The sequence below is a fragment of the Malus sylvestris genome, chromosome 3 (assembly GCF_916048215.2).
Source record: "Malus sylvestris chromosome 3, drMalSylv7.2, whole genome shotgun sequence".
NCBI classification, from domain to species: Eukaryota; Viridiplantae; Streptophyta; class Magnoliopsida; order Rosales; family Rosaceae; genus Malus; species Malus sylvestris.
Window position 1 is genome coordinate 29,346,166 of NC_062262.1, and position 10,111 is coordinate 29,356,276.

Sequence of the window (10,111 nt, forward strand, 5' to 3'; positions counted from 1 at the left end):
TCAAATCCCGAATCGAAAATTTTCGGGACGTAAATCTCATGACCGATCCCAAATCAAAATTTCGGGATTCCCAAATTTTGGGATTCCCGAAATATTTTCGGTATTTCGGAATTTCCCGAAACCGAACATCATTAGAATCCAAATCATCTTAGATTAATATTGAAATCATTTGAACCTGCATTAAAAATCCAAATTGAAATCAGAGACATAGTGATAGTGAATCAGTGAAAGATTTATGGTCGAGAAAGAAGCAGAGTGAAGAGAGGGACCTCCTCCTGACCCGAGCCCTTAATTCGAAACCCTAAGCCCCAATTCAAAACCTTAACCTCAATTTGAAATCCCACACACACAGAGAATCACTGGAGAGAACCGGAGGCGAGGATGAAGCCATGAGGTGTGGTGGTGGCCGGAGTGGAGATAGTTCGTCGGAGTTAGATTGCTAGACGGTGGGTGGCTGCTGAGCTTCAAATCCGAGAAAGAGAAGGAGAGTCTAAGACTGAGTGAAGGCAGATGAGAGGCGAAATGAAATGAGAGAGAGTGAGTAGGGATGTTTGGCTTGGTTTTGGATTGGGTGGAAGGAAGGGTTAGGTGGTTTCTGGGTTGTAGAGAGAGAGAGAGAATACGAGAGAGATGAGACCGAAAAAATGAGAGAGATAAAGGATTAGGTGGGTTATGAGTTGTAGAGAGAGACGGGACAGAAAATAAGAGAGAGATGAAGGGTTAGGTTATGGGTTGTAGAGAGAGGGAGTCTGAGAGATAATCAAGAGAGATGACTGATGAGACAGAAAATAGGGAAGAGAGAGACGGCTCTGTCTTCAGAAAGCAAGCACCCGTACCTTGCGTGACCCATCCCTTCCCATGTGCTTGATGCAACGTTTGTCAGCACCACACCACACACACACTGACACATATACATATATATACACACACACACGTTCCAACACACACACACAGACGCACACAGACACACACACACACAGACGCACACAGACACACATACACACACACACAGATATATATATATATATATATATATATATATATATATAATATACCCAATATAATATTAATAAAGTTCGGTTCGAGATCGGGAATACCAAATATTTCAAATTGTAAGACCGAATCCCATACCAAACAATTCGGGATTGGTTTGGTTTCGGTACTAAAATTTTCGGGATTTTTGGTTCGGTATTTTTTCGGTTTGGTTTCGGTATGGTTTGGGATTTTCGGTATTTTTTTCCAGCCCTACATATATTAATGAATTAATTGATTGAAGTTTTTGGCTTTGGAGTGTTGCCACTAACACCCCTTGAGGTTTATCAAATTTTTACAAAACCACCTCACGTTCGAGACATTACACTAACACCCCTTCAAGTTTTAATTCTCTTTTACATAACCCCTTGAATTAAAAAAAAATCTTCTAATTTACCCTTATAATTAAAAAAAAAAACTCAATTTTTTTATTGAACAAAAAATCTTTATAAATATATTAAAAAATATATCAAATTAAAACATAGACAAAAACAAATTAAGAAAAAATATTTAATTAATACATTGAAAAAATATTTTATTTAAAATAAAGAAGCTGTTTTTTTCTTCCCCTCCCACCTCCATCTCCATCTCCTCCTTCTATCTTCATCACCTCATTTTTTCTCCATCATCACCACCGTTTCAAACTTTGAGCAACCACCTCCATCTGACCCTAGCTAACATTCTCATATTCTTCCCATCGGAAACCACCTCCATCACCCACCCATCACAGTCACCTGACTACCTTTCACCCCACAATCCGCAAAGGTATCCCCATTCCAGCAACATAAAGAACCAGTAGTGGTGGAGATGAAATCTGGAAGCTATGGCAGAACCCGAGCCCACTTCCTGTAAATTGGATTCCTAGCTAGCACCACCACCAAAACCCCAATTCCCCAAAATCCCCACCATCTTTCACCGCATCCGCCATTTCCACCCCAACCTGATTTCAGTACCAAATTATAGTTTTATTAGACAAAGATCATTTATTGGTTTGTTCAAGTTTGAATGGGTGGTGGTAATGGAGAAAGAAGGAGAAGATCGAGGTGGTTGCTCAAGTGGGAGGGGAAGAAGAAGATGAACAAGTTTTTTTCAATAAAATATTTCTCTCTAATGACTCAATTCCTTTGGAAACTCTATTTCTATGGTAATTTTTGACACGATCCGTTAACCTGACAAGAAATTAACAGGTTTTCGGGTTAACACGATAACGAATATTAAGCTAACAAGTCGGTCCAGATATACATGCAGGTAACTTGTTACATGATATGAAAAATATTAATTTAACAATTTCATACCACTAAAAAGAAATACTATAATTAACAACAGTATGATTTACTCCCGAACTGAACTGAAAGTTAAAATATATATATAAAATAAAAAAAATTGATGACCGTTGGATCGGCTCAGATTTAATTTTTGGTCGTCCAATGTTTTTTTATCCTTAAATCAGACTCTTTCTCATTCTCAAAGGCTCGAATTGAAGCAGCTGCTCTCCTTCTCAAACTGAACTCTTGAATCTCAGTCTCGAACCTCAACTCTGGTCAGCCATAAATCCATGATCACCCTCTCTAGTCTCCCTCCACTAGACCATTGTCACCGCATAGTGGACTAGTAACCCACAACCAGTCGATCTGCTATTTTTGTATCTGATTCTCTCTCTGGATCGAGTCAATCTCGAGCTCTAATCGAGGTAATTGTTGATTATTTCGAATTACTTTTAAAAAATAGGGTATTGTTTCGAATTAGTTTTCAAATTAAGATTGGTTTCGTTTATTCAATTTGGGGTTTTTCGTTTCGAAATAGTTTTCGAAGTAATATTTATGGGGCAACATGGTATGTGCAAATTTAGAGGAAAAAATATTTTTCTTCACATATCATAATGAGTCAGGTCATTTTACATGTTGGGTAATATGATCTGACCTGTTAAGAATATGTTAAGATAATAAGTGTGACATAATACAATCCGTTAAGATAATAGGTGTTATACGAAAACGATACGAACACGACAAACATAATCTGTTTGTCAAGCCTTTTCGACCATTCTGCTTACACCACTTTCTTCTTTCTTCTTTCGTACTGTTCAAATCATCAATTCCATCTTTTCTTGTTCGTTGTTTTCAAAGTAGAAATTAATTTCTTTTCTTAATTTTTTTTGTTCATATGGTCTTCTTCTGGTTTTTTGTTTTTTTTTAAATGTTTAATGTTTAATAAATTTTTATATACAATATAATATTTTTTTTATTAGTTTAAAGAAGTCAATAAGGATAAATTAGTAAATTTATACGCAAATTTTTTACTCAAGGAGTTATATAAAAAGGATTTAAAATCTGAGGAGTGTTAGTGTAATGTCTTAAACGTGAGGAGGATTTGTGAAAACTTGATAAACCTCAAGGGTGTTTGATGTAATTAACCCCATTGCTTTACCTCTTTTCATGCTAATCACGCCACATATCCACTAATACAGTGGTTGTCCCAATTAGCATTATTTTTAGCTTTTGAGTCTTTTTTATTTGAAAAAGGCTCGATTTTTTTATTTAGAATGTCTTCTTTAAAGTTTGTACCTCTTTTTAGTGTTGCAATTAAACCTTTATTACTTCACCTAAAAAAATAAAACAAAAGAGAGAGTAAGAAGAATGATGACATCAGGTACCCTAGGAATTTGTCAGAAGTAAAAATAGCCATATGAATCTTTTTTTAATAACCATATGACTCAATATTAATTTTCTTTTCTATACAAGCGGCGTTGGGTTGGGGTAGAAAAATGATACATGGTCATAGATGCTAAGCAAATGTTTTTAACCATTTGAGTTACATAATGTATGACTAAAAATTTAACTGGCCAACTTTAAATAAAAGTCAAAATTTCAACCAAGCTTGAACGTTTCTAAACTCAAACCTCTCTACATTTAAATATTTTGACATTAGACTTTAGAATTCTTATAATAATTAAAATTTACCTTGCTCCTAATTTCAAACTATATAGAGAGAGGAAAAAAACTTTCATGAACCGGGTATAATGTCATTGCGCCGTCCCATGCTAATGATATGTGGAGAGAAGCTTACAAATGTCATGATATTATTAGCATGGAAGACCACTCTGGCAATGCATCGTTCTATGTTAGTTGCTCTTTATAGAGAGGGGAGAACCTGGTATGCAATTGGAGGCAAGATGACATATTCCAAGCCTATTACGCGGTCTATTTAATTGAACTTGTTCGCTTGACATTTCGCGATTGATTTGGAATATCATATAATTGACAAGGGAAAAGTTATTTGTAAGAGTGCAAGATGGAATAGTGTTTTCAATTTCGACAGTAAAATTTTTGAATTCGTAATCCGAATATTTTTCAAAAATTTGGAATGGAAATTGGATTGCATCTTAGAATTCCAAGATCCGTATTTTGGATCCTAATTTTCCATTCCAAACTTATTTTAATAAAAAAAAATTCTGAAATATTCTAATTTTTTGAATTAGTTAATCAAATTATGTATATTGTAATCAACTTTTGTATTTTATCGTTAGTTTTGGATACATGTTGTTTATTTTTTTTTCTTTGATATTAAACATGCACTTATATATTAAAAGCATAAGCAACTTGTCACATCCCGGCCCGGGCCTCCACCACATCTCGGGCTCGATTCCTCCGTAACACGATATTGTCCGCTTTGGACCCCAACCACGTCCTCACGGTTTTGTTTCTGGGAACTCACACGAGAACATCTTAGTGGGTCACCCATCATGGGATTGCTCTCGCGCGAACTCGCTTAACTTTGGAGTTCCGATAGAACCCCGAAGCTAGTGAGCTCCCAAAAGGCCTCGTGCTAAGAAGAGGTGGACATGTACATATAAGGCATGGAGGATCCAATCCCTTGGGGAATGTGGGATGCTACAATCCACCCCCTTAGGACCAGACATCCTTGTCGACATACTTCCGACTAGGGATTGGCTCTGATAACAAATTGTCACATCCCGACCCGGGCCCCCACCACATCCCGGGCTCGACTCTGCTGTAACACGATATTGTCCACTTTAGGCCCCGACCACGCCCTCACGATTTTGTTTCTGGAAACTCACACGAGAACTTCCCAGTGGGTCATCCATCCTGGGATTGCTCTCGCGCGAACTCGTTTAACTTCGGAGTTTCGATAGAACCCGAAGCCAGTGAGCTCCCAAAAGGCCTTGTGCTAGGAAGAGGTGAGGATGTACATATAGGTAGCGTTTGGTACGCAAACGGGACGGGACGAGACTGGATGGAACGGGACGGGACGAGACGGAACAGATGTTCTGTACTATGTTTGGTACGCGCAGGACGGAACAGGATGGTTGTTCCGTTCTGCGTTTGGTAACGCATGGACAGAACGGAACCAAAAGATTAAAAAGACTAAAATAACCATGTTCCGTCTGTTGTTTAGTACAATTTTATGCGTGGAACGGGACAAGACTTTTTTTTTTTTGGGTTCAAATTTGAACACTATTATCCATTATTTGTTTTTCTTGGTCCAAATTTTAATAGGTATATGTTGTGTTCCACATGCAAACCCCTTTAAAATTTGTAATTTTTAATCTCCTAGTTTTCTACAGCTCCATTTGAATTTTCAGCACAAACCCATCAAATTTTATTATGCAAATGTCAACCACATAAAGCAAAAGAACAGTTTTCTTCTCCTAATTCCTACAGCTTACATCAAGTATCCACTTGTTTGTCTAAAGAGTTATTCAATTCATTCTATTATAATCTTAGATACCAAACAAAGCCTTCGCCTTTGTTTTTCATGAAAAACGCTTTCATATCTCAGTCCTAATATACATCAATGTCCACTGTTTAATATACTAGCAATAACCAAAGACAACCCATGGTGTTGATCGACATTGCCAGAATTTTATCATTACCAGAAAGCCAGAATATTTGAAGTGTTAGTGGTACTGCACTACAGAGGCAGAATATGTACAAACTCACAAAGCAAAGCAAAGAATAATAATCAAACTTGTTACTTAAACAGAGAAGAAATAAAAAACATTTGAACAATTGGTTTTCACTGTAATGCCATCAAATTACAAAGAAATTTTTTTACAAAGAAAGAAAATCAATGAGTACAAAGATGAATAGGAATTAGAAAACAGCGAAGGTTTCCAAAGTGAATGCATAACCAGAAATATAACCTGTTTGCTCTCAATAAGATCGACCTCCCCTTCCTGTTGTGCCAATTAACAAATACAACATCAGGAATTTGATAAATTTACATCATGGCAGAGTAAAACAAAATTATATATAAGAGAGCGAACATCAACTCACCAACCCAGAGACCATTTGATGAATCAATTCAACAGCAATCATTTGAACAATTGGTTTTCACTGTAATGCCATCAAATTACAAAGAAAGAGAGACCGAGAGCTACACAAAAACAGATCGAACCTGGAGCGGAGATGCAGATCTGAAGATGCTACACGGAAGAGGATAAGGAGGAAGGTTCACAGAGCTACTACACGGAAGAGTTGCGAAGGGGAGATGCGAAGAAGATGAGGAGGAAGGTTGCGAAGGGGAGAGATGGGGGTGAAGAGGATCAGTGGCTGAGAAGAAGATAAATAGATTTTAGGGTTTGTTATATGATTTTGATGCTGTAAATTTTGAAAAATATAAGGGGCATTTTTGTCCTAAAATGTTAAAAATTTATGTCCCACGGTCATGGAACAACCTGTTCCACGGGGGGGGGGGGGGGGAGGTGGAACCAAAAATCCTTAAAAACTTGTCCCATGGAACGCCTCGTCCCACTCCTTTTAGGCGTACCAAACGAGCCCAAGGCTTGGAGGATCGACTCCCCTGGGCGATGTGGGATGTTACACAACCTACTATATTGCAAAATTAATTGAATTTATACATAAGCATACACCAAATATTAAGGGAGAACAATAAATTGCATGTATGAAAATGTTTGAGAATATTCAAAAACCTATAAAATATATGAATTTTTGAATTATATAATGAAATTTATGAGGTTACTCCAATCAATTCTGAATATTTAGAAAATTTTGAAATTAAAAATTGTGATCCGATCCGAATCGAATCCAAAATTTTAGAATGAAAATTGGAAACATTGTTTCTGATTTAATTCTTCCGAAAACCACACCTCATTATTTGCTTGATCAGAGATTCTTTCATACACATTTCTCTATTAATTAATGAAACCCTCTTTGTCAATCAAAAAATGGTGAAAAGACAATTTAATCTTCTATCACACAAAAAAATGATGGGCAATAATGTAATTTCACAGATCCATTTAACTTTGAATATTTCAAAATTTTCAAAATTAAAAATTGTGATCCGATCCAAATCGAATCCAAAATTTTAGAATGAAAATTGGAAATATTGTTTCTGATCTAATCCGTCCGAAAATCACACCTCATTATTTGCTTGATCAGAGATTCTTTCATACACTATTTTCCACAAGTGAGCGGTTGTTCCTTTCCCTGATAGCCGTAAAGAGATCATTGTCGTTAGGCCTATCAAAATGATTTCTTTCTTCTTTGTGCGGAGCAGGCCTAGGTACCGTTTGGTACGTGGGACAGGACGGGACGGAACGGGATGAGTCGTTCCGTCTCACGTTTGATGCGCCTAAAAACTGTGGAACGGATTGTCCTATGGGACGAAATTTGGCTAATTTTTCGTTCCACTTCTTTCCCCTGGAACGACCCATTCCACATCCGTGGAACACAAATTTATAACATTTTATGACAAAATTTCTCCTTATCTTTTTCAATATTTACATCATTCGTTCCGTCCTGTTCCATCCTGTCCCGTCCCGTCCTGTTCCGTCCCGCCCTGTCCCGTTCCGTCCCGTCTGCTTATGCTTTGGTCAATAACTCTCAGGGCTTAAAACGCTCCGTAGAATTAAAAAGGAACAAAAAAAAGACCTACGAGGTTTTGTTGCAAGAGTTCCACGGTCTAAAACTCACATTACGGTTTATTACTAATGAGTAGGAAAAATTCGAAACTATTACAATAATTTAAGAAAATTTCGAATTTGAGACATATGAGTAGAAGTCAATATCATATAAGACCACATGCTTTCTATGTTATAACTTATTTATTTGTTGATTTGCAAACCGGCGGACGGTAGGTGGAAGACTCGAGGTGCACCTATATAAGTTACGTGAGCACACAAATACATATGTGTATATATTAATATATATGCTTAATATATATGCATGTTACTCATGGTATTTGCCTTGCATTTTCTAAAATATATGCTTGTTACTCATGGTATCTGCCTAAACACGTGCACATGAAGGTTGCAAGTAGGCAAGTGTTTTTATTTTTGTTTTAGGAACAAATTGCTTTATCCGAAAAGAAGAAAAAAAAAAACTCAGATAATAGTATCATGAGCAGTAAAGAGGCATACTACAGAAGTGCTAGTTGGTTTAGTAATTGAAGTTATGAAATATTAAAAAATAAAATAAAAAATTGGTGAGAGAAAATAGGAGTAGAAGAGAAAGTAATTTAATGAAATTACGATACTATCTTTGTTTATTTAAACTATTATTGTAATTTTTTTTCCAATAATATATTTCAACTAAGTGGATATAGGAATAGTCAATTAATATTATGGTCTAGTGGTATTCATTTTTACTTACAAGCGAGAAGTTTTAAATTCTATGCTTAAAATTGGCAACCTCATTAATTGGGTCAAATTTCACAGTTATTGGTATCCTAAGCCGACAAGGGACACAGGTTAGTGTTGAACCACTTCTATCACAAAGCTTGGAGTCACCCTTCCATTATAATCTGTCTGATATGTTTTTTTAAATCAACTATTTCTTTATATTTCAAATCAATTCTGAAACTACAAATTTTATTTCAAATTGATTATCAAACAATTCCGATTACGCTTAGTTGGACAATTTGATTTGTATGTATCTGTTCTAATTTGTTTTTGTACTTAGGAAATGTTGTATATCCATGTTTTCATATCAAAAGATTCGAAGCTATGTTCTCCATGAGCATCATTACCTCGGCCTTCGTGTTGTGATTTCATTGCGTAGTTTGATATTAGGGTTTATGACTATTTTACCAGATTATTATTGATTTACACTAGTGGGAGGATAAATGGTCCTGATCTATCACAACCAAGATATTCTTTCTGGTTACAACCAAGGAAGAAAATATCGGTAATATCGGAAATATCGGTAGTCCGAAAACACGGAAATATCAATGGAAATATCGGGATAATATCGATATCGATAAAAATTACATGGAAACCACGGAAATTGTAAGAAAAACTTGGAAATTTTTATTGAAACTTTGCAGGATGTTTATTTAGTCAATTATCTATTAGTTTATCACAAAAAATTGGAAGGAAATGCATTACATGATGGATTTAACTGATTTAAGTTGATTATATAACGAGCTGGCAAACATTGTGAGTGTAGAAAATATGTAGTAATTAATGAAAGAAGTTTAAACACACCATAATCATTTATATATAATGAATTAGTACAATATTTTACACTTTATACATTGCATGGTAAGATACATGAGTGACTTAGTACCAAGGTTCTAAAAAACGCTAGGCGCTAGTCGGGCAACGGGCTAGCGCCTAGTGCCTAGGCGGGATCTAAGCGGGCGCCTAGGCGAATTTAGGTAAATTTCTTATATATTTTGATGAATTAATTAAATTTACTATATCAAATGTAAATAATTATTGACTAATATGTTATTTCTCATAGAAGAATGTTCTATGTACATATATAATATGCTTGCCTTGAAAAAAAAAAAAAATTATCTAAATAATTTATAATGTATATAACATTTATATATATATATAAAATATATATCTTAAACTTTTAAAAATATAAAAAACCCACATAATGGGTGGTCTTCATTATTAAAACCATCACACCTCACCCGTCCACCACCTTGGGTCTATGGCTTCAACATAAAATATATATTTGAGATCCCAGTCCATCAAAATCACATCACCCGTCCACCACTTTGGGTCCATGCTTCAATATAAAAAAAAAATATATATATATATTTTGGACAAAAGCTTCAATATAAAATATATATTTGAGATCCTTCCCAG

General features: G+C 35.5%; 1 long non-coding RNA gene across 1 annotated transcript; it reads right to left on the bottom strand.

Annotated features, from left to right (window-relative positions):
* Window positions 1–6,006: 6,006 nt before the first annotated feature.
* Window positions 6,007–6,722, bottom strand: LOC126614592 (uncharacterized). Its single transcript, XR_007620450.1, has 2 exons — window positions 6,448–6,722; window positions 6,007–6,226 (listed from the first exon to the last, which is right to left on the bottom strand). It is a non-coding gene; the product is annotated as an uncharacterized LOC126614592 (long non-coding RNA).
* Window positions 6,723–10,111: the final 3,389 nt, after the last annotated feature.